Here is a 26,853-nt window from a genome sequence, read left to right as displayed (position 1 = left end):
CGCGAAGCGACGAACGCCGATTTTAAATAATCGCGGATGCCCGACCGCGTAATCCAATGGGTAGAGCGAGACGTTCGTTCGTCGCTAAATTCGACACTCGCGGCTGCGTATATCCATAATCGGCGAAATCGGCAAGACGGAATGTTTCTCCTTGGATTTTCTGAAACAAAGTACAAATGCAAATATTAAATGAATAATTCATTACTTCATATAATTCTGCAAATTTTTTTAAAATTTTATATTTATTGCTCACAGTTATCAGCTGATTTCTGTCAAAAAATATTAATCGAGAATAAGATATTATAACATATTATTTACAACATATTACTATTTTAATTTTTATAACATATTATTTTAAAATTTAATTAGCATATTAACGCTTTATTTTTGACAGAAAACAGCTGATTAAAGCGGTAATTTGCCAATTAAATTTTAAAATAAAAATATGTTATAACAATTAAAATAATATGATAATTCAGAAATCGTTGTCAAAACGCGTTTTGAATGAACTGTCTTTCGCAAAGAATGTTCGAAACTACACCGACGAGTGCAATCGCAAGTATAGATGACTAAAATGTATGAAAGAAAAAGTTTGTGTGAGTAAATGGAGACATGAATAACGTAGGTATACGCGATAAGAAATCCGATTTCAGCTGGTATGTACACGATTATGTTTATACCTTATTTAGTGATGCGACACCGAAACAATTGAAGATCGTCGAAGAATATAGTTTTTGCCTCAGTTTTTATCTGCGTATCGAGTTTCGGACGCGCGTTTCGAGTTTCCGAGCCGTGCTCACACGAGCGTGAAGGAATTTAATTTTTATAATATATTTTAAAATTTAATTAGCAAATTAACGCTTTAATCAGCTGATTTCTGTCAAAAAATATTAATCAAGTTCAAACAAACATTATATTATTCTTTTTAAATATCATTCTTTTTAATATAAAATTAAAGAATAGGCCGCGCGCTTGTGTTGTTCTAGTAAAATATAAAATATGTTTAATTAATTTTACTAAACTATATATAGTAGGCGTTTCGATAATTATAATTATATACCGAAGCTGATTCGCTTTTCTACAAACATCGGCAACTTCATTAATTAAAACTCGAAGAAAATTCGTTCGAAAAGATATAGCTTTAGAATAAGTATAGTTCTCGAAAATCAACTGGTCTCACCTCGATATTTATATAGAGATCCGGTTGTCTTTATTTCAGCTTAATTAATTTTTTTTTGCTTTTAAAAAAAAGAAGGTTTTTAGAAGTTATGTAAAACTATAAATTTTTTAATCCTGATAATTTTTGTTATTGATAAGGAAAATGCCATAGGACTCATAGGACAAGGTGAAACGCTGCGTGAAGTTGGCGGCTCAGTTTGTACTAAGATATTTTCGTTGTTTTAATGATCAAACTATTTGTTCAAACTATTAAGAACTCTAGAACTATTAAAAATAAAGCTAGAACTCTTAATTATTTATGAGTTGCCACGAAATGAGACGCCAGCTTTACACACACAATATAGTCATAGGTTGTGTTCGACGTCGCCGTATCGATACGCCAAGCGATACTAGATTTCTATATGAACGGGAGAAGTATCTATCTACAGTAATTCCTTGCATCATTAAACGAGATGGCGCGTACTCTCGCTGAATTTATGATAATTACAAATCGTCGGTATGGAGACTGTCCGGCGATGATTATCGCCCCATCTGAGAGAACCAAGGATATATACTGCCGAAAAGGCCGGGTCCAGGTCGATTCGGATCCTCTACATATTCATGCGGGATTAAAGTCGGTCGCCTCGCCGACCGGCATGGGGCGGGGGACGGGGAGAAAAAAAAGAGAGCAGAAGGGACCATGGAGAGAATCCCGATTATTCATGACACGGGGTGGCGCGCGCAATCCGGCAATCCCGGTCTGTTTGAACAGCCAAGGGAAACGTACGAGGCGCGATCGTTGATTTCGTTGTTTGTCCTCGCACCGCGAGAGAGAGAGAGAGAGAGAGAGAGAGAGAGAGAGAGAGAGAGAGAGAGAGAGAAAAAGAGAGAGTTCGTAGGTAAAATTTACTTCCGACATGGACGCTGCAAGAAAGATAGTGGATTGCTATGCGCTTGTTCGGTTAACCGTCGGTTTTTCATTTCTCGGATTATGATTCTATTCAGTATATTATTGTCAGCTGCTAAATAAAAATGTTATTTCGCCAAGAGATTCATTACGAATTAAATTCATTTATAGATGCAGTCGATTTTTGCAGCGAGTGATTTTTTCCCCACATTCTTATATAGATGATCTGTGCATATATAAACCATATGTATCTACGTAATGAATATTAATTAACAATGTCAAGGAAAATTTTTATCCTACTCTGATTGAATTTTTTTGTTTCGCAACTGCGCCTCTCGATGAATTAACGTACATTTAAACACGTTGCTTAACCGAGAGAATAGCCGAAATTAAAATTTCCGGTCGGCGCGACGTGACAGACGGAAACGGTTCCGCATCGTATTTCTCACGAAAGAACAACACTTCTCTCGTATAAGCCATCCTTTGATTAATTGTCTCCAAATATTCCCGGGTCACATGTCTACAGGTCGTGAGTACTCTCCCTCTCGGCCCGGGCGCGACTCGTGTGTGCACGAGGGGTTGGTTTTTACTCCGCTACTTTTTTATATCTATTTTTTTTTAAACACGTCCTAGAGATTCCTTCGTCCCGTCTTCCGCATCCTTCGCCACGGAAGACTTTCAATTCGATCCATATTTCACGCATACGATATTTTTAAACAGAACCGAGAATGAGTAATGGCAAAAGCGCTCTCCTGTCGACCCTTTTAAGCAATGGGGTTCCCAAAATAGTGATGTATAGCCCGGAAATGAATTTCCTCTCTCGGCGCATCAAATGTAACGGTATTGACTCTTCGCATGAGCGAACGAGAGCTTCAACATTAAACGTGTCGTAACGCTGTCTCAAGCGCATTTACATTCTATTGAAATCGATCCTATATATACGGATGTAAATATTAGAAATTGATTGTAGTGCTATGGACAACAGATATGATGTACGTGCACGCGCACGAATGAAGTAAGATAACATATTCTTCAAAATTCGAAAATGGAAATCTGATACAGCATCTTGAAATTGCAATGCAATATTTTATCACTGCTGCACCCAATATTATATATATTAAATTCTTAATGTTTATATATATTAACTTAAAAAATATAATACTTTCATCTAAAAAGAAAGAGAGAAAAGAGAAAAAGAGAGAAGCGAATTTAAAACAATAAGTTTAAAAATATGTAAAATTATATTTAAAATTAGATTAAAACTAACATAATATTTTTTAGGAAATTATTTTACAAAAGATTGACATTTCAAAGGAATCTCAAGAAGTAAAATGCACGCGATTTGCAGCAATATGAAGTCAATATCTGTTTTGTAAAATTTAATAACTGAAAAAAGGTAGGAAATATTATTTATATAACATTTATCTTCTGAATCTCCATCAATTCCGTTGACTGAGATTAGCGGTTGAATTACGAATAACGTGTTGCAGAGCAAGTTTCTCGAGAGGAAACGGTGGACGAGCGTATCGCATAATCGAAACATACGTGTTGACGGCCGGTGGAGACGTCCGGAAAAGTATCGAAACGATGTTTAGTGAGTCTATAAACATGAGTTGGACCGAGCTTACCAGGGCTTACACAACGGCGAAATGTTTCTGCCATACTGACCGAACCCGGTATACCCCCTGCAGGACGCACACCGCACGCATGAAAATGCGACTTTATAATGGGATTAGGCGGGTTGCAATTCAGATTATAAATTGGATTATGGAGCACATCGTTAACCGCACTAAACGTTTTAACCGCACCCACCGCTGCGCGCCCTTTTGTAAACGCGCAATTTGCCCCCCTCGCTGCATACTTTTGTGAATTGACCTCGTGGCTGTAACGGGCATAAATTGCAGCGTTGGACGAAAGAGATTTTCCCAGAAAGCACATAGTAATGCGCTCATTTTTGTTTCATTTGAAACTTGTAGAAATTAAAATTATATTTAAAATGTGGCGGTGGATGGTGTCATAATTTTGGGGGAAATAAACTGCTTTCTTAATAATCAATTCTTGATTCAATTATATCGAGGTAAAATTAAAAAAAATGTAAATAAAATATTATTTTAAAAATGTAATTATCTGTTTTTTCGAAAATATAAAACACACAAAAATCTATTATTAATCACCAAAAATTTGCACGGAGAGAATTTTCTCTTAAAATTTACCCTGAAAACCATGGTATAATCTTGGGACGATTCTTGGCTATTTGACCTTCGATCTGTTTTTACCGCCAAAAAAAATTAAACATTTTCGTACATTTATGCACAAAAAGAATTTTCTTTTAGAATTTATTTCAGGGTAAATTCTAAGAGAAAATTCTCTTTGTGCATAAATGTACGAAAATGTTTAATTTTTTTTGGCGGTAAAAACAGACGAAGGTCAAAATAGCCAAGAATCATAGGATCATTTCATGGATAAAGTCGTGCTCAACTTCATAAAAATAAAAGAATACAATGCAACGGTCTAAAAGGAAGTAAAAGAGAAACAAAAAAATGCGGGAAAGTGCAGGGAGAATGGGAAGATGAAAAGGTCAGAGAAACGAAGGTAAAACCAAAGGGGATCACCCGCGGAGTTAAATAATACCGAGCAAAATGCGGTGGGCCATCCTTCGCCACGCTTTTTAAATCGGCGCGAGATAGCCAGAGTTGGTAAAAGAAAGGAAGAGTGAACCTAACCGACGGGAAGGAGGGGATATAGCAGCCAGGGATTTTTGTTTAAGTGTCTGGAGGTAACCCGCAGCCGTCAAATGTAAGAGACGAGATGCGTTTCACCTGCTGTTGGGGTTACCTGCTCAATGCTGTCAATCGCGGTGCGTTTTCATGAATTCTTCGAGATGAACCGCCGCTATTCCGTATAGAATGCGGAACCGATTCCGCCGAGTTTCTTTTTCCCGACTATTATCCCGATTTTAACTTGACCTAAAGGAGACCGTTAAAAGTGATCACTGACTCTCCTTCGATATGGAATAGATATAAAATTTGTGCCGTTGGTTGGAGAAAAGCACACACGTAAATCTTTGTAAATTAAAAATTCTAAGATTATCTCTTCATCGGATTTGTCGTTATTCAATTATACAAACAGAAACTCGCAAACAATTTTTGTTTACGATATAACCGATTATTCTTTTACTTACATTAACGAAACTATCCACGCATTAATTTCACATATTACGAACTGGTAATAAATACCACGCTTCACATTACGATAACAAATTGAATGACCTTTACATATTCTTAATTCCCCGACATTCCGTAGAGAGTTTTAGTAATTGATAAAAACATGGGAAATCTATCTCTCGCGTGTCTTTCCTCCGAGGAAAAATGTCCGGAAACCCTGCTGAGCTCGTCTTCTCTCTAACCGATGCATTGGCGTAGACAGCACAATAGTATAGGCAAAAACCAATAGCGTCATCGAAGCAACGTAAATTTGCCGATCGAACGATGATTAATGATAGTCGCGCTCTACCGAGATAGCCGTGTCATCGGATCTCAAACGATAGAACGATACATCTTCATTCACGATATTGCGCCAAAAAGGCTTCACGGACTTCCTTAGATCATAAGTAAATAGAAGTATAGATAGTAAATTAAGCGAATACGAGTACGACTCTCCCGAGTGCGTTTTCTCTTCCGCATTTCATTTACATTTATCGTATTCTCATTCGATGGCCAATCTTAAATTTCGTTAGCGAGATATGTTCGACGGAATTAGCGACGATAAAGACACCTCGAAGACATAAAATACACCAGCTGCCGAACGCAATAAAAAGCCAGCACGATATTAGATTTTTGTCAGGGCGCGTTTGTAACCTTGCAAACGAGATACACCTGATGACCGCATCTTTTTCTTCTTTATGCGTTTAAATCTGCGTTAAAGTGAATTACGATCTCACCAATTGCTGTTTTATCATTGTAAACAATTCTAATGATTCATTTTATAAAATCAAAACACTCTATTTTATTGCTAATCTGTATATGGTATAATTATAAAGAAATAAAGAAAATTCTAAACGTATAATACTATTGAAAAAAAAAATTCCTTTTTTATGTACATTTCTAACACGCGGGACAGACATTAAATATCAAGAAGCATTTGTTTATGTAACACCTCCTGGAATTATATAAATGTGCATATATTTCATAGTCATTCGTCGATGTCTTTACGTTTACGAAATATACGAATAATCTTTTTGTCAATAATGATTAAAAAGTCTTTTATACTCTCCTCGAAAATAATTAATCTTGAAACGATTCTTATACGTATACATATTGTGATCGAGCAATCTGACGAAGGCGATATATCGAGGATCAAGAAAAAAGAGGAACGCTATCGCGCGGCTAGAAACGAGTAATGGCATGCTTTTTAACGCGCGTCATACATATGCAGGATTCGCGAGAACGTTCGATTCGTAGACGCGCGGATATTTTCCATTTATGCAAATTCCACCGACGTGCGCGAGCATGCAGGCAACGCTATCGCAATTAGGAGTCGCAGCTGTAACTGCGCGCGTGAGGGTGTCGTAACTTCGGCGAAGAGGACTCTGCCGCGTAACCGGAGACGATACCACGAAGCACTTACCGACCTTAACCGAGAATATTTTGCTCGCCCGCTTCGACTAATGCGCTAAATGGTGTGCGCTGTACGTTTATGCAGTAACGCGGAAATTCCATCTCATCCCAATCGTCGTGGTTTCGCGATCAAGAACGAGCGTGGTCGAGAAGAAGCCGAGCGAAGTGATAAAATCGCGATTTTCGCAATAATTTCGAGATTAATTGCACTGAAAAATTTTTGCCCATTTTCTTTCTTTTTTTTTTCCTTCATCAAGTTACATTTGAAATATTTATCGAATATCTCTCTTTCGGTCTTTCGCGATCGTTAAGTCGTATAATTTTTCCTTCTTCCTCTCTCAAATTTCTTCATTTCGCTCGTGTCGCGTGATAATCGCGCTGAAAAAAGGGAGACGCAAATACCGTTCTCCTTTATGCCTCGTTAGCGTGAGCTCGATTTCACGTTGTAACCGACACCGTACACAGTGGCATGACCATCGTCGTTATAAAAGGAAAGACGGGAGATATGAATCCCCTCGGAAGAGTCGCGCGCGCGCGAGGATCTCAATCGATATCCTAATAATTTTCTGCTAATCGCGCTAAGCTATCGTCTCGTGACGACGAGAAGAGAGAGAGGGATGCGAGGGAGAGAAGAGGGAAACAGAGCCTTCTTTATGTTAGTACACGGTCCCTCGTGTGCTCATTTGCACCGGTACCTTCGCGAGAGAAAGAGAAGAGAAAGAAGGGCCTACCGGCACGCTGTATCTCCGTGTGTATTATTATGATAAAATATTTTTTCGCCCATAAATATATACACGTCCGGGACGCGGAGAACCCCGCCGCGCACGGCCGACCCGACGCACATTGCAGCGCGATAAACGCACCGGCACTTGTACGTGTATATGCACTTATGAATGCACCTCGGCGCTGTTGAAGACGAGCACCCTTTGCCGGTGGAATATATATACAAAAATGCGTCTAGGACGAGCGAGAGCGGCGACTTGCTGGCAATCGCCATCGTATCTTGACACTAGAAAAATGTATAAGACACGATGTGTGTGTTGCTAGCTTCTATATTTTTACGAAACACGCTTCGAATAGAATACTGGCGATTTTTTCTATCGAATGTTTACAACGATAATATTATTTCTAAATAATAAATCTATAAATATGTCATATTTTGTATAATTAGAAATGTTAAACTGATGATTATATATTATATCGATTATATATTTTTTTATGCTACATCCTTTTCAAATGTTTTATAATTATATTAATGAATGATGAGATCCTGGCATTATGATTTGAAAGCAATATATCGCATTGGAATTCATTTATATTCACGAGGATTCTATAATTCAACGATTCGCTTTCGACGGACGTATCGGCATATTTGTGTAACCCGACAAAATATACAGATCGAATTTGGAGTGATTTGTTTTCTCTGCCGTTAGAAATTTTGTTCGACCGTCCTAGACCGCGATGTAAAAATAAACATTTTTTTTTTTTTCGGAAGCGAAGGTTTTCCGGGCCGCGGACGCGACTGTTACACATTCTCGCTTTCACCCCCTGTCCGAAATATAACTTTATAACTAACACAGATATATGTACACACACACACACACACATATATATATATATATGCATATTGCATACACATGCCTGTCAAATAGCTTGAAATAGAGACCATAACGCATCCATCTTCGGACTATTAGCTTCTACATAACTCATCTCTTTTCCCCATCAGGCAAATTGGTATTTCGATCGAAAACGACTTTTCCCTCTACCCCTTCCCCACTCATCCCTTTTCTGCTATTCTGTCAAACCCGGTGCTTTTACGCTCGGTGACTTATGGCATCGAAACGCGTTCAAAATCTCATGATTCATGAAAATTTCTCTTGCACGATATTTATTTCGATCGGCATGTGGAAATCGCGCATTGGCGGCTGCATTTAGCGCAATGGAAATATTTGTCTTGTTTATCTATATAGCTTTGTTCATTTACTTAAAAAAACTCGGATCTTCAATGAGTGCAATTGACTTTATATTAAAATTAAAATGCTTAATGAAATATTCGTTATCGTTTTATATGCAGCCCGAATCTTTCACAAGAATATTAGAAACTGGATATGTAAATGCCTTTATTTCTTTCTAAATTAATCCCGATGGTTTTCGAAACATTCTTGGACTTTCGACCTCAACTAGGATCTTAGTATTAAGTATTCCGAATGTATCAGAGGGGGTCAACCGGAGGAGGTTTCCGAGTCGATCTATTCGCTGCGGGGATGCACCGAATTCCGAAAACGAACTCTCCGTGGGCGGATTGTAGCCCATAAATACTCGCGGTATAAACATCGAGTCGCCGGTGTTTGGCCGAATCGAGCTCGGCCGAGCGTGCCAACGGATTCGATCATCTGAGATGTAAACCCTTTGCTAAAATAAACCAGTCGACTCGCTCGTGCCCGATCGCCGACTAATAACGCGATCGCGAATGATATATGCTACGTATTAATTATTCCTAGCGGCTCTCTCGATGTTTTCTCGCGCAATGAATTAACTACTGATTCACCAGCAATCTCGAAAGAAGCAAATAGATTTAATTCGTGCGGAACATGCATGATGACCGTAAGAATAGCGATTGTAAAGATATTAGAATGCACAGTAATCGTTGTGCAATGTTAAATGGATTTTTTCAATTTTTTGTAAAAGTTATAAATTTCAATTTTTTGTAAAATTATAAACCAATATTTTCATTCGATTTTACATTTAATTGTATGATTGAGTTTCACATTTATGTTATTTTCTTGATTTAAATTCAATAAGCAATACACATAAATATATTTATCAATTTAAATTCAAGTCCCATTAAAAACCTAATGAAAGAAAATGGGATACTATAATAAGAAGGCATACCAGCAATTCCTTTGCTACGGAAAAATATCGATTCTCGATCTCGGCATTACATGTAATCGCGCTGAAATCGCAAGTCTCAGCTTCAACTCACTTTCGCAACGACGCGATACAAGTAATAATTTTTATATAAACGGTAACAAGATCCTATTGAGCGGCATAACGAACGGAGTTTCACGCGCAGTAAAGATAGCGTGGGGAACAAGAAACTGCAGTGCCCGGAGGGCTTCTGTATTAAACGCGCGGGCTTCTATTCAAGAAAATTATTGCAGTTCGAGCCGCGTTTCATAGCCGAAGGTGCGTATAGCGCGGCTGTACGCAAAAGATACGATCATCATCTGTTGCTCTGACAAAGTAAAATCGCTGCCGGAAAAATCGCAACCGCGTAGTTTTATTATATTAACAACGTGCACGATATCGCGTTCGAGGATCTGGCCCGCATGGTAATCGTACGCAAACGTAATATCTCGCTGCTGTTTCTCATAGGAAAGCACAAATCAACCATTGTTTGTAACAGAAGAACGGGATACCAGATCGTATCATCAGGAATTTCATAAAAACGAAAGAATCTTAAAATGCTTCATTTATATTTGTTGAAATCGAAAATCGAAATCTCTTTTTCGAGCCAAAAATTATTCAATTTTTTCCACATCCGTAATTATATCACAAAAATGTTTCTTTAAAAATAAGGCAAGCGCGTTCTCCTATAAAATTCGATATGATAAAACATTTGACTTGAAAAATATTTTTCTCGCTACATGCACGAGTCGATTATCATTATCAGAACGCAAGGATATTACTTTATCTCGTATAATTTCGACACGTTTAATATTTACCTCTTATCTGCTTCGGTTACTGAGAGGCAAAACGTGATAAATCATTCTCTCCCGAGAATGAATGATAAACAATTAATTTGACGTATCATCGCGCGCGCATACATACATATGCGCTTCCACAGAAAGTGTGCATGCTAAAAAAAACTGACGACGAAAGTCTTTAATGTATAATTTCGACATCATCCGTGACCGCGATTTATGTCGATCGCGTGAGAAGAGGTCATATAAGTAATCGCCAGGCTCGAAAAATTGATTCTGCTTAATGACCCGTATAAGTCGCGAGGAATTAATTTTCGAAAGATCTCTCGCACATAATCTCGCCGTATTAATCCCAATCACTTGGACGGACCGAACGGGCAATCTCCGAAAAGAGGCTTGTCCTCACGGTATCGCGAGTGATACGCCTGGTATCGCGCTAATTGATTCGTAAGAGGCAGAATAATGGGCTCCCCGATGAATCGCCAGAAGTGCAATCGACGCCGACTGGAGGTCGGGTATAACTCCACGCCAGTGTTATAATTGCACTTGGCGCAGCTGCGGCGATCGAGCCCGTGTGCAATTACTTCGGCTCTCTTTCACCGTCGCGAAGATCTATGGGACAGTTGACGCACCGCGAAGAAGCGAAGTTGAAGGCCGCCGGCCAGGTCGGACCCGGCAATTACACGCGATTCGCGTAATCGTAAAACGAAACGAACGCCGAGTGCACGCGCATGCTCGTCGTTGTTTTCCTATGCACGGAACCCAGTCGTCGGCGAGGTAAGCGCGCCGTAAATCAGACGACTTATACAACGAAAAAAGAGAGAGAGGATGCGGAACGAAGAAAAAGAAGTTTGTTCCCGCCCGAAAGTGCATCTTGCAATTATTATATGGAATACGATAGGAAATTATCCACTTCGAAACACAAAGAGATATTATATATTTCTCTAAATATACAAATATAATTACGATTTTATATATGTATATCTATTACATATACATATTGCATTATACGTATTTCAATTTGATTATTATAATTTTTCTGATTATTAGACACATATTTACGGATGCTTTCCTTTCGTATTCTTTTTAATATTAATATAATGTGAGACAGAAATCTTTGATTCAGATCTGGAAAATTAAACAAAATTGCGATATGAAAATTATGTTGAGAATATTCGACTTTAACTTATTTCTGTTGGTATCGCTATCAAAAGCGGTCCGTTATGTCATAGTTCGCAGGTGCAGTTCGGGCGCAACCTGCGATCTGGCGCATCGTGGGCAGTTAGAAGCGGAGAGCGAGAGGATCACGCGATAACGCGACGGCGGCGAAGGAGGACGACGAGGAAGAAGAAGAAGAAGAAGAAGAAGAAGTAGACGAAGTCTCGCGCGAGGCCAGAGGAGGTCAGAGAGGGAAGCGACGGTGGAGGAGGAAAAGGCAAGAGAGGAACTCGAACGTGAAATGCGTGACGAGGACGGAGGGAACGGGAACTCTGCGCTCCGCCCCAGGTATACGGCCAACATGGCCGCTGAGGGACGGATTGGCGGAGGCCAGGCCAGGACGCCAGCTGATGTCGTCGTGACGCCCGCGCTTCACTCAACCAGGTTCGAACTCAACGGACTTTCGTGGCCCCTACGGCACTCCTCCGTTTCGAACGGTCGACGCCCACCCTTCCTCACGTTTACCCTTCACGTCGCCGCTCCGCCGGCCGGATCTCCTCATCTACTCGAGTTATATCAAAGTTGCACGTGTAGCGCACGCACTCTCCTGGCGCTTCTCGCCTCGGCCGCCGCAGAGTTCCCTACGCGATTTCGTGTCCCGCGACAATACCGCGATCCGGAGAGCGATACCTCGCGACTCTGACCGCTTGATGCTTAATCGATGTCTCCTGCACTTTTCACGCATACGTTGCTATAAATATTTTGAGAATGTCGCATAATGAATATAATAAGATAATTTACATAGAGAGTGGACGCGCGTTAGAGATAAGGAGAACGTGATTAATAATTCTTGAAAAATACGATGAAACGAAAGATGAAAAGTTATGATATCTAATTTAACTTGATTTACGAACAAATCTCATGAAATGTTCTATTATAATTCATATTATTATTGTAATAGAAAAGAGAAAGGAAAAGAGGGGGAGAAGAAACTTTCTTGAAATAATTAATATTAATTTTTCAAAACGCACGAGCACAACGGTATTTTATGACTTCTAAAAAAAGTAGTAAAACATTATATATCATAGAGCTAAAATATATATACTGTTTTGGTATTCGTTCGTATTATCTTGAGAATGTTAAATAGTCTAATTTCAAAGCAACGGAACTAATTTGTTTAGCTAATTTTTAGAAACGGTAAATTAGATTAGATAGAGAGTATCGCGAGGGCATCTATTTGCTAAGCAGAAATATAGTGTATTATTAAACTACAGGATGTAGTTTGTTCGTCTTATGTATTCGCGTTGCTTTCCAATGCAATCATTACAACTAAGTTGCAGGCCGCGAGGCGTTGCAGGAATACTCGAGTGCACGATGCATGACAAATATGCACGTTAATGTAAGGGTACTCTTGCGGATTTATCTTTGCTCGTTCGCACTGATGTGCGAAATTCGCTCCCGATAAGTAATTAAACTTCCTAATGCAATTTGCATTCGTTTCTTTAACGGGTATTATAGTCAGCACAGAAATAGTAATGGGATAAAATCTTACACGCAACGATTAATTAGTGCGAGGGGAAATGCCAAGGAATTATAATTAATATTATTTTTACTTGATATAAATAAAATTTCATACGGTTAAACTTTTTACGTTATTAAAAAGCATTGAGTAAAAAATATTTTATGCATTGTATGCACAAAAAATAACAGATCAGATTTCAGATTAAAGTTTTTTTTTTTAATTTCAAACATTTAGATTACGCTTGAGATTTGTAGAAGAATGAGAAGCCTGAATTATTAAATATTTCTAATCAAATTTAATTTACTGAAAAAAATTACGCGTATTACTATATACTTTCTCTTAATTTCGAGTTTAATCTCCGACGAGATCACGACCGCTCTAGGGGATCTCGAGTATCCGGTTTATTAAAAATCTTTTTGGTTTTATATTTAATCTCAGGTAACACATATCTCTCTGAGAGAAAGAGAATCGAACAAGCGGATTCTCCGAGTGAGCGACGTGCTTGTGAGTCGGCGATTCGTCGCGCTTCTCAGGCGGTAGAAAGCGCACCGGTAAAAAGCTTTCGCATAATAATTCATGGCCGGTAGACAAGAAAGCGATGAGGGTCGTAACCATTATTAGAAAGCTCCGCGCGGTTATATTTGGAAAATGCCGATTGTTATTGCGCGTCGGCTAATGGGCGCCGGTGATGAATGCGCGTGAAACTCAAGTTATATAGCGCGAGAGCGCGAGCGAAGAAGCAGAAACGAGCTGCCACCTGTTGATCCTTGGCAGCTCTATTCGATATTTATGCATACGTGACGAAATATTGCTTAAAGTGTACGCGAGTGCTCGTAGACATTAGCATAAGGTATTACATGGAATATTATGCATGACTACTGCGTTCGTCATGTAAATATAGTTTGATTGTTTGTGATCAAGAAAGAATTTATAAAAACGACGTTTCTCTTCTGAGGCCATAATTTTCCTTAAATTGTATATAAAAATAGCACCAGTAAATCTCTGTAATGTCGAAAAATTTCTTTCTAGATCTCTCTTCCTAAATTCTTCTATATAAATCCCCGGTTTTAAATTTAAAGTTAAAATTAAACTTTTAAATTTAATGAAAAAACTATATTCAAATATATTTTTTTCTGTAAAAACAGAAAATACAAAAAATTATAAGGAATTAATAGAATTTTATGATTAAAAATACATTATCAAACTAACAATAAATGTTTCTTATATATCATAATCTTGGAATCGTGTAATTTTAATATAAACTAATTTTTTTGACAATATTTTTATGTAAAAGATTTTGTTACATGGGGAAGACTTATTGAACGAGGAGAAAGATAACATATAAATCAAAAGCAGAGATTTACTAGTGCTACAAGGAAAACCATCACCACCAGAGTGCAGCATCTGATTGGTACTCACTTAGCACCCTCTGTGTAGCTCGAAAGCAGCTCGATACTCCAGCAGTTATCAGTTTCCTGTAAATTATATTAAAATACATTAGTAATTGTATAAAATATTTTATCTTTTATTAAACATATATATGAATTTATTGATAATCATAAAAAATTCAAATATTTATAAATTATCTTCAAATAATAATATATTTTTTCTTTGATTGTTAAATTATTATCAATAAAATATTATTAAAAATTTACAGATTTAAATAAAATTGCATATCAAGTAGAACAAAAGATAATTAAAGAAATTGTCGATAATAGGTAATATTGTAATATTAATTAGTTCAGATTTGATAATAGAAACAACAAATATTATCTCCCAATTTTCAGATAAAAATATATAACAGTTTTGGATATAAGATTATAAAAATATATTACATTGCTTAAAGTAGCAGTAACAAAAAATATTATTTCTAGTAATTTTTTTATAAATCAATATTAGTTAATTATAAAATAATGACATGTATTACATATACACACACAAAATTTAGCATTGATCATTTATCTAAATATAAATTAGCTTTAATTGCATTTCAGATGCATTTCGGTGAAAAAATATAATGAAATATAGAAAGAGTATATTGATCGATTTCGAGCATACAAAAAAATAGGTTGCTAATACTGAAGTCGTGATATTGAAGTATAAAATCATCAGCTATATATCTTACAAAGAACAGTGCTTTCGTCATTTTATGAAACACTTCTAATAATTCCTCGTACATTTTTAAATAGCAAAATTTAAAAAAAAAAACATTTTTAAACAGTAAAAATTCCGAGAAATACGAGAATTACATCATCACCGGAATAACGAAAGTACATACCTTGGGACCTTGGGATGATCGTGAGTTGATCGTGCACCTTCCTTGTTGATTGACGACGGAAAAGCACGATGTAACGGATTGCGATATTGCGGCAGGAAAGATTTCGATCGATTTCACCGCACACTGAAAATAAAATAGTGCTTTAAAAGACACTTCCAATAATGTCTCGTACAATTTTTAAATAGCAATATTAAAAAAATATATTTCTAGACAGTAAAAATCCCGAGTAATATGATTTGAATGCAATTTCACGATCCATCGCGGCGAATTTCGTAACTGATTGCGACGCGAAATAATGTAGAGCGACATTTATTAAAGAGCGATATACTACGATCCTTGAAGTACCGAAATTATATGTTTAAGTTGTATTTTCTGTACTTGACATGAAATGAGCATATGTTTAGATATTGGAGAGACGATATGCATACCTAGGGATCGTGCTTCGATCGAGCACCTCCTTTGTTGTTTGACGAGAAAAGCGCGACATAACGTATTACAAAATGGCGAGAAGGATTTCGATCGATTTCACCGTTACGCGCATCGATGCCGAATCGCGATATTAACATGATAAAAACGATTGTGCTTAACGCATTACGCACACTCGACACTCCACAAAACATTCGCGATTAGTGTTTGCGTCTGAAATCTACTTTAAGACAACAATAATCGCGTAAAATACGGAGCGATAACGAATGCGTCTCTTAAGAGTCACCACGACGCGTCAACTTGAAGTGCGATATATATCAAAGAGCAATTGCGATTCTCGAAATATCGAAAGTAGATGCATTCGACTAGGCGCGAAGAGCGGATAAGTTCCTGCCATTTTTCGAACTACGCAAATCTAAGAACGATCTTTCTCGTCAATACATATTAGAAAAATTGTCTTTTAAAATTTACCGAATATCGTAATCATAAGACAATATAATATGGAAAGAATTTTATAAGAATTCCTCTGATTAATATTTACCACAAGAAAAATAAAAATATCTATCATAATAAAATATAAAATATATTTGATTAATGTTACCAAACTATATAATAAAATTAATCAAACATATTTTATATTTTATTGTGAAAGATATAATTTTTAAATAAATATTAAAAAGAAAAATTCTCATAAAATTCTTTCCATACCATATTGTCCCACGATTATCATTATTTTCAAGGTAAATTCTAAGAAAAAATACTCTCTTTGTACCATCTCGCTTTATCTATAATAATAATATTTAAACAAAAAATTGTTTCAACTACACGATAATCTATTTTATATGATAAATTATGCAAATATATAATTATTATTAGAATAATTATTAATTATGATATTATAACATATTATAATAATTATTATATTATAATAATTAATAATTATTGTAATAATAATAATTATGTAGTAGCATAATTTATCATATAAATTAGATTATTATGTTGTTAAAAAAAATCTTTTAATTAAATATTATTATTATTATTGAAGTGAGATAATACACAGAGAAAATTTTCTGTTAGAATTTACCCTGAAAATCACATGGAACAAGATTGTATAGAAAAAATTTTATAAAAATTTCTCTGACATACTTATCAAAATAAAAATTAATAATATCACAATAAACTATAAAATATATTTGATTGTGATATATGATATATTTGATGTTATTAAACTGTATAGTAAAATTAATCGAACATATTTTATATTTTATTGTGATAGATATTATTTTTTATTGTGATAAATATTAATCAGAAATTCTCATAAAATTCTATCCATACCATATCCCACGATTACCATAATTTTCAGAATAAATTTTAAAAGAAAATTCTGTCTGTATACTATCTCGCTTTATCTATATAATAATAATACTTATAAAACAGATTTTCTTTTATTACACGATAATCTATTTTATATGATAAATTATGCAACTCTATATAATTATTATTAAACTCTATATAAAATAATTATTAATTATTATAATATAATAATTAATAATTACTGTAATAATAATAATTATAAAATAATAATTATATAATTGCATAATTTATTATATAAATTAGATTATCATGTAGTTAGAAAATATTTTGTTAAAGTATTATTATTATAATTAAAGTGAGATAGTACACAGAGAGAATTTTCTCTTAGAATTTACCCTGAAAATCGTAGTAATCGTGGGACAATATAGTATGGAAAAAATTTTATGAAAATTTCTCTGATTATTTATCACAAAAAAATTAATATCTATTACAATAAAGTATAAAATATATTTGATTAATTGTGTTAAACTGTAAAAGTATTAAAACATATATATTTTATTGTAATAAATATTTTTTAATGTGATAAATATTAATCAGAGAAATTCTAATAAAATTCTTTCCATATCATATCCTACGATTACCATAATTTTCAAAATAAATTCTAAGAAAAAATTCTCTCTATCTCGCTTTATTTATAATAATAATATTTAAACAATAGATTTTTTTAACTACACGATAATCTACTTTATATAAGTTATGCAACTATATAATTATAATTGTATAATCATTATTATTACAATAATTATTAATTATTATAATATAATTTATTATAATATAATATAATATATTCTAATAATTAATAATAATTATTATATAGTTGAATAACTTATCATATAAATTAGATTATCATATAGTTAGAAAATATTTTGTTTAAATATTATTATTATAATTAAAGTGAGATAGTACACAGAGAGAATTTTCTCTTAGAATTTACCTTGAAAATCATAATAATCATGGAACAAGATGGCATAAAAATAATTTTATGAAAATTTATCTGACTTATATTTATCACAATACTATCTCGCTTTATCTACAATAATATTTAAACAATAGATTTTTTTTTAACTACACTATCATAATTGTATAATCATTATTAGTACAATAATTATTAATTATTATAATATAATAATTTATTATAATATATTATAATAATTAATAATAATTATATAGTTAAATAACTTATCATATAAAGTAGAATATCGTGTAGTTAAAAAAAATCTTTTATATTTAAATATTATTATACATATATAAAGTGAGAGAGAGATAGTACAAAGAGAGAATTTTCTTTTAGAATTTACCCTGAAAATCATGGTAATCATGTAACAAGGAGGTATGGGACGAATTTTATGAAAAATTCTCTGACTTATACTTATTACAATAAAAATTAATAATATCTATCACAAAAATATATTTGATTAATTTTATTAAACTGTATAGTAAAATTAATCAAATATGTCTTATATTTTATTGTGATCGATATTATTTTTTATTTTGATAAATATTAATCAGCGAAATTCTCATTAAATTCTTTCCATACCATATCCTACGATTACCACAATTTCAGAATAAATTCTAAAAAAATTCTCTCGGTATATTATCTCGCTATATCTATAATAATATTTAAACAATAGATTTTTTTAACTACACGATAATCTACTTTATATGATAAGTTATGCAATTATATAATTATAATTGTATAATCATTATTATTAAAATAATTATTAATTATTATAATATAATAATTTATTATAATATATTATAATAATTAATAACAATAATTATATAGTTGAATAACTTATATAAAGTAGATTAGCGTGTGTAGTTAAAAAAATATTTTGTTTAAATATTATTGTTATAGGTGAAGCGAAATAGTACACAAAAAGAATTTTCTCGTAGTATTTACAGGATTACAAGATAGTATGAAACAAATTTTATAAAAATTTCTCTGACATATTTATCACAATAAAAATTAATAATATCTATCACAATAAAATATAAAAAATATTTGATTAATGTTACCAAAACTATATAATAAAATTAATCCAACATATTTTATTGTGAAAATCATTATTATTTTTTATTGTAATATATATTAAAAAAGAAATTCTCATAAATTTCTTTCCATACCATATTGTCCCATGATTATCATAATTTTCAGGGTAAATTCTAAACGAAAATTCTCTGTGTACTATATCGCTTTATCTATAATAATAATATTTAAACAAAAGATTTTTTTTAACTACACGATAATCTACTTTATATGATAAGATATGCAAATATATAAATTATTATTATATAATAATTATTATTAATAATTATAATAAATTATATTATTATTATTAATAATTATAATAATTATTATATAATAATTATTATTATTATATACATTCTATTGTTAATAGATAACGAGTGACGAGTTTCTGTTGTAAAAAATTAATTCCTATGAAATAAGCATATCGTATTTAGACCTTGAAGAAACGATATGCATACCTAGAGATGATCGTGCATCGATTGTGCATCTTCCTTGTCGTTTGGCGAGAAAAGCGTGGCGTATCGTATTGAGATAGGGCGGGAAGGATTTCGATTCACTTTCACAAAAACCGTACACTGAAAAAGAAATAATGCTTTCGTCAGTACAATGTACAATGCCATTGAACAGTACGTAAAATCAAATGTTATTTAATTCAAATAGCAATATGAATTGAAAATATTGACTGTTAAATATATACATATATTATTTATAATGTACCAAGACAATTATTCAGATTAGATATTATTTAATAAAATGTTATAAACGCCTATGTCGAAAATATAGAAAATAGACTGTTGAATATGTTGTATATTATATATTGTTTATAATGTACTGAAATAATTATTCATATTATTAGATATTATTTAATGAAATGTTAAAAATGCATATGTTAAATATGCAAATATTATATTATATTATATATATTATATTATATATATTAAATATGTATATGTATATTGAATTTAACAATTTATATTTTTGACATATGTATTTATATTATTTAATGTGAAATGTTATAAATGTGCATATGTCAAAAATATAGATTGTTAAATTCGATATACATATTACATCAATACAATGCCATTGAACAGTATATAAAATCAAATATTATTTAATTCAGATAGCAATATGAATTGAAAATATTGACTGTTAACTATACATATTATTTATAATGTATCAAGACAATTATTCACATTAGATATTATTTAATAAAATGTTATATCTACATATACGTATATATACATATTCATATAATATACATATTTATATATATTCTTATTCGTACTTCAAGCATCGTAGTATATCGCTCTTTAATAAATGCCGTTTTACAATATTTCGCATCGCAATTTTATGTCAAATATATCCTTATCTCATAAGAATTAATTTGTTACAACAGAAGCTCGTCACTCGTCATCTATTAACAATAGAATGTATATAATAATAATTATATAATAATTATTATAATTATTAATATCAAATATAAGCATATTTAATATGTATATGTATATATATATATATATGAATATATATGAATATGTATATATATGAATATGTATATATATGAATATGAATATATATGAATACGTATATATATGAATACGTATATATATGAATACGTATATACAATATGAATACGTATATATATATGAATACGTATATACTATATGCATATATTTATATATAAATATATAAATATATTTATATATAAATATATATATTCATATATAAATATATGCATATAGTATATACTTATTCATATATATATATATACGTATTCATATTGTATATACGTATTCATTTATATATAAATATATATATTCATATATAAATATATGCATATAGTATATACGTATTCATATATATATACGTATTCATATTGTATATACGTATTCATATATATACGTATTCATATATATACGTATTCATATATATTCATATTCATATATATACATATTCATATATATTCATATTCATATATATATATACATATACATATTAAATATGCTTATATTTGATATTAATAATTATAATAATTATTATATAATTATTATTATATACATTCTATTGTTAATAGATGACGAGTGACGAGCTTCTGTTGTAACAAATTAATTCTTTATTAAAGAGCGGCATTTATTAAAGAGCGATATACTACGATGCTTGAAGTACAGTAATTACCTGTTTAAATTGTATTTTCTGTACTTGACATGACATGAGCATATGTTCAGACCTTGGAGAGACGATATGCATACCTAAAGATGATCGTGCATCGATTGTGCATCTCCCTTGTCGTTTGGCGAGAAAAGCATGGCGTATCGTATTGCGACTGGGCGGTGAGGATTTCGATCAATTTCACCAAAGCAGCACACTGAAAAAGAAATGCTTTCATTACTTTATGAGATATTTTCAATAATTTTTCGTACATTTTTAAATAGCAAGATTAGAGAAATATATTTTTAGACCGTAAAAATTCCCCGAGAAATACGGTTTGAATGCAATTTCACGATCAGTCACGGCGTATTTCATGATTGATTGCGATGCGAAATATTGTAGAGCATTTATTAAAGAGCGATATACTACGAGCCTTGAAGTACCGAAATTATATGTTTGAGTTGTATTTTCTGTACTTAACATGAAATGAGCATATATTTAGATCTTGAAGAGACGATATGCATACCTGGGGATGATCGTGCATCGATCGTGCACCTCCTTTGTCGTTTGGCGAGAAAAGCGCGACATAGAGTATTACAAAATGGCGAGAAGGATTTCGATCGATTTCACCGTTACGCGTATCGATGCCGAATCGCGATATTAACATGATAAAAACGATTGTGCTTAACGCATTACGCACACTCGACACTTCACAAAACATTCGCGATTAGTTTTTGCGTCCAAAATCTACTTTAAGACAACAATAATCGCGAAAAGCACGGAGCGATTACGAATGAGTCTCTTGAGAGTCGCCGCGAGGCATCAACTTGAAGTGTGACACATATCAGAGAGCAATTGCGATTCTCGAAATATCGAAAGTAGATGCATTCGACTAAGCGCGAAGCGCGAATAGGTTTGTTCTTTTTAGCTGCACTGGTGCACTAGTGCACACTGGTGGAATAAGTTAAAGTGAGACAAATATATTTTGTCTCTAACTTACTCTCTAACTTACTGCACTAGTTCATCAGTGCGGCTAAAAAGAACAAACCTAATATTACTACAATATTCTCAGTAAATTCTAAGAAAAAATTCTCTCTATATACTATCACGCTTTATCTATAATAATATATTTAAACAAAAGATTTTTTTTAACTATACGATAATCTACTTTATTATATGATAAGTTATGCAACTAAATAATTATTAATATATAATTATTAATGTATAATTTTAATTATTTTAATATAATAATTTATAATATATGTTTTATATTTTCATAAATTATTATATTATGATAATTAATAATTATTTAAATAATAATAATTAATAATAATAATTATATAGTTGCATAACTTATCATATAAAGTAGATTATCGTGTAGTTAAAAAAAATCTTTTGTTTAAATATTATAGTACATAGAGAGAATTTTTTCTTAGAAATTACATTGAAAATCGTAGGGCAATAGGGTATGAAAAATATTTATGAGAATTTCTGATTAATATTTATCACAATAAAAAATAATATCTATCACAATAAAATATAAAATGTTTGATTAATTTTACCATGTTTAGTAAAATTAATCAAACATATTTTATATTGATAAATATTAATTTTTATTGTGATAAATATTAATCAGAGAAATTCTCATAAAATTCTTTCATAGCATATTGTCCCACGAATACTACAATTTTCAGGGTAAATTCTAAGAGAAAATTCCTCTGTGCACTATCTTGCTTTAATTATAATAATAATATTATTATAATAATATTATAATTATTATAATTATAATTAAAATTAGAATTTACCCTGCAAATTGTAGTATTCGTGGGACAATATGCTATGAAAGAATTTTATGAAAATTTCTCTGATTAATATTTATCACACAATAAAAAATAATATCTATCAATATAAAATGTTTGATTAATTTTACTAAACATAGTAAAATTAATCAAACATTTTATATTTCATTGTGATAGATATTATTTTTTATTGTAATAAATATTAATCAGAAATTCTCATAAAATATTTTTCATACCATATTGCCCCACGATCACTACGATTTTCAAGGTAATTTCTAAGAAAAAATTCTCTCTATGTACTATCACGGTTTATCTATAATAATAATAATATTTAAACAAAGATTTTTTTTTAACTACACAATCTAATTTATATGATAAGTTATGCAAATATATAATTATTATTATTACAATAATTATTAATTATTAAAATATAATAATAATTATAAAATAATAATTATATAGTTGCATAACTTATCATATAAATTAGATTATCGTAGTTAAAAAAAATCTTTTATTTAAATATTATTATTATAATTAAAGTGAAATAGTACACAGAGAGAATTTTCTCTTAGAATTTGCCCTGAAAACCATGGTAATCATGGAACAAGATGGTATGGAGAAAATTTTATGAAAATTTCTCTGACATATGTATCACGATAAAAAATAATAATATTTATCACAATAAAATATAAAATATATTTGATTAATGTTACTAAACTGTATAGTAAAATTAATCAAACATATTTTATATTTTATTGTGATAGATATTATTTTTTTTGTGATAAATATTAATCAGAGAAATTTTCATAAAATTTTTTCCATACCATATCCCACGATTACCACGATTTTCAAAATAAATTCTAAGAGAATATTCTCTCTGTATACTATCCTCGCTTTATTTATAATAATATTTAAACAATAAATTTTTTTAACTACACGTTAATCTACTTTATATGATAAGTTATGCAACTCTATATAATTATTATTATTACAATAATTATTTATTATTATAATATAATAATTTATTTTAATATATTATAATATAATATAATAATTATATAGTTGCATAACTTATTATATAAATTAGATTATCCTTTAAAAAAATCTTTTGTTTAAATATTATTGTTATAGATAAAGCGAGATAGTACACAGAAAGAATTTTTGCTTAGAATTTACCCTGAAAATCATGGTAATCATGGAACAAGATGGTATGGAGAGAATTTTATGAGAATTTCTCTGACTTAATATACTTATATCACGATAAAAATTTATAATATTTATCACAATAAAATATAAAATATATATTTGATTAATGTTACTAAACTGTATAGTAAAATTAATCAAATATATTTTATATTTTATTGTGATAGATATTATTTTTTATCGTGATAAATATTAATATGAGAAATTCTCATAAAATTCTTTCCATACCATATCCCACGATTACCATAATTTTCAAAATAAATTCTAAGAGAATATTCTCTCTGTATTATCCTCGTTTTATTTATAACAATAATATTTAAACAATAGATTTTTTTAACTATGCAATAATCTACTTTATATATTAAGTTATGCAACTCTATATAATTATTATCATTACAATAATTATTTATTATTATAATAGAATAATTTATTTTAATATATTATAATATAATATAATAATAATTATTCTAATAATAATAATTATAAAATAATAATTATATAGTTGCATAACTTATTATATAAATTAGATTATCCTTAAAAAAAATCTTTTGTTTAAATATTATTGTTATAGTTAAAGCGAGATAGTACACAGAGAGAATTTTCTCTTAGAATTTACCCTGAAAATCATGGTAATCATGGTACAATATGCTATGGAAAGAATTTTATGAGAATTTCTCTGGTTAATATTTATCACAATAAAAAATAATAATACCTATCACAATAAAATATAAAGTGTTTGATTAATTTTACTAAACATAGTAAAATTAATCAAACACTTTATATTTTATTGTGATAGGTATTATTATTTTTTATTGTGATAAATAGTCATCAAAGAAATTCTCATAAAATTCTTTCCATACCATATTGTTTCACAATTACTATGATTTTCAGGGTAAATTCTAACAAGATAAAATTCTCTCTGTGTACTGTCTCGCTTTATCTATAATAATAATATTTAGACAAAAGATTTTTTTTAACTACACAATAATCTAATTTTATATAAGTTATGCAACTATATAATTATTATATAATAATTATTAATAATAAGTTTTACATAATTATATTATATATATTCTATTGATAATAGATAACGAATGACAAGCTTCTGTTGTAAAGAATTAATTTCTATGAGATAAAATATTTGTGACATGAGATAGGCATATTGTATTTAGACCTTGGAGAGACGATATGCATACCTAAAGATCGTGCATCGATTGTGCATCTCCCTTGTCGTTTGGCGAGAAAAGCGTGGCGTATCGAATTACGACATGGTGGGGAGGATTTCGATCAATTTCACCGATATCGCATACTGAAAAAGAGGTACAGCTTTCGTCACTTTATAAGACAGTTGCAGTAATTCCTCGTACATTTTTAAATAGCAAGATTAGAGAAATATATTTTTAGACAGTAAAAATTCCCCGAGAAATACGGTTTGAATCCAATTTGACGATCGGTCTCGGCGTATTTCATGATTGATTGCGATGCGAAATATTGTAAAATGGCATTTATTAATGAGCGATATACTACGATGCTTAAAGTATAGTAATTACCTGTTTAAATTGTATTTTCTGTACTTGACATGACATGAGCATATGTTCAGATCTTGGAGAGACGATATGTATACCTAGAGATGATCGTGCATCGATCGTGCACCTCCCTTGTCGTTTGGCGAGAAAGACGTGGCGTATCGGATTACAATATGGCGAGAAAAATTTCGATCGATTTCACTGATACCGCACACTGAAAAAGGAGTAGTGCTTTCCGTCACTTTATAACACACTTGCAATAATTCCTCGTACATTTTTAAACGGCAAGATTAGAGAAATATATTTTTAGACAGTAAAAATCCCAAGAAATACGGTCTGAATGCAACTTGGCGGTGCATTTCGTGAGTGATTGCGAGACGAAATATTGTACATGTACAACGACATTAAAGAGAGATATACTCTGATCCTACAAGTACCGGAGTTACCTGTTCCAGTTGTATTTTCTGTATTTACTTGATACTTGACATGACAGGAGCATATATTTAGACCTTGGAGAGACGATATGTGCAATACATACCTGGGGATGATCGTGCATCGATCGTCCACCTCCTTTGTCCTTCGATAGGAAAACCAGCGGAATGGCTTGCAACATGGCGGGGAGGATCTCGATCAATTTCGTCGTTACTGGGGCCCCGATGCCGAATCGCGATAATGGGGTGATAAGGATGATCGTGCTAATGCAATTATGAAGCTTCGGCACTTCATAAAATACTCACGATTAGTTTTGCCGCCCATAATCCACTTTAAGACAACAATAATCGCTAAACGGGCAAAGTGATTACGAGTGGGTCTCTTGCGAGCCGCCGTGACGCTTCACTTGAAGTGTAATGAAGTATCATCTATCATAAAGGACAATTGCGATTCTCGAAATATCGAAATTAGGTGCACCGAACTAGCCGCGAGAGGGGACGAGAGTTCCCGCCATTTTCAAATTACGCAATTCTCATAAAAATGCTCTTTCTCATCAATTTTAGCTCACTT

General features: G+C 31.8%; 1 long non-coding RNA gene across 1 annotated transcript; it reads right to left on the bottom strand.

Moving 5' to 3' along the window:
- Positions 1 to 25,637, bottom strand: LOC145937658 (uncharacterized). The gene is made up of 6 exons (XR_014425598.1): positions 25,522 to 25,637; positions 21,351 to 21,540; positions 19,634 to 19,750; positions 15,344 to 15,466; positions 14,485 to 14,540; positions 1 to 160 (listed from the first exon to the last, which is right to left on the bottom strand). It is a non-coding gene; the product is annotated as an uncharacterized LOC145937658 (long non-coding RNA).
- Between the last annotated feature and the right edge of the window lie 1,216 nt (positions 25,638 to 26,853).

The sequence above is a fragment of the Prenolepis imparis genome, unplaced genomic scaffold (assembly GCF_030444845.1).
Source record: "Prenolepis imparis isolate NDT839.2.m4 unplaced genomic scaffold, iyPreImpa1.0 SCAF_6, whole genome shotgun sequence".
NCBI lineage: Eukaryota > Metazoa > Arthropoda > Insecta > Hymenoptera > Formicidae > Prenolepis > Prenolepis imparis.
This window is presented reverse-complemented; position numbering and strand designations above follow the sequence as displayed.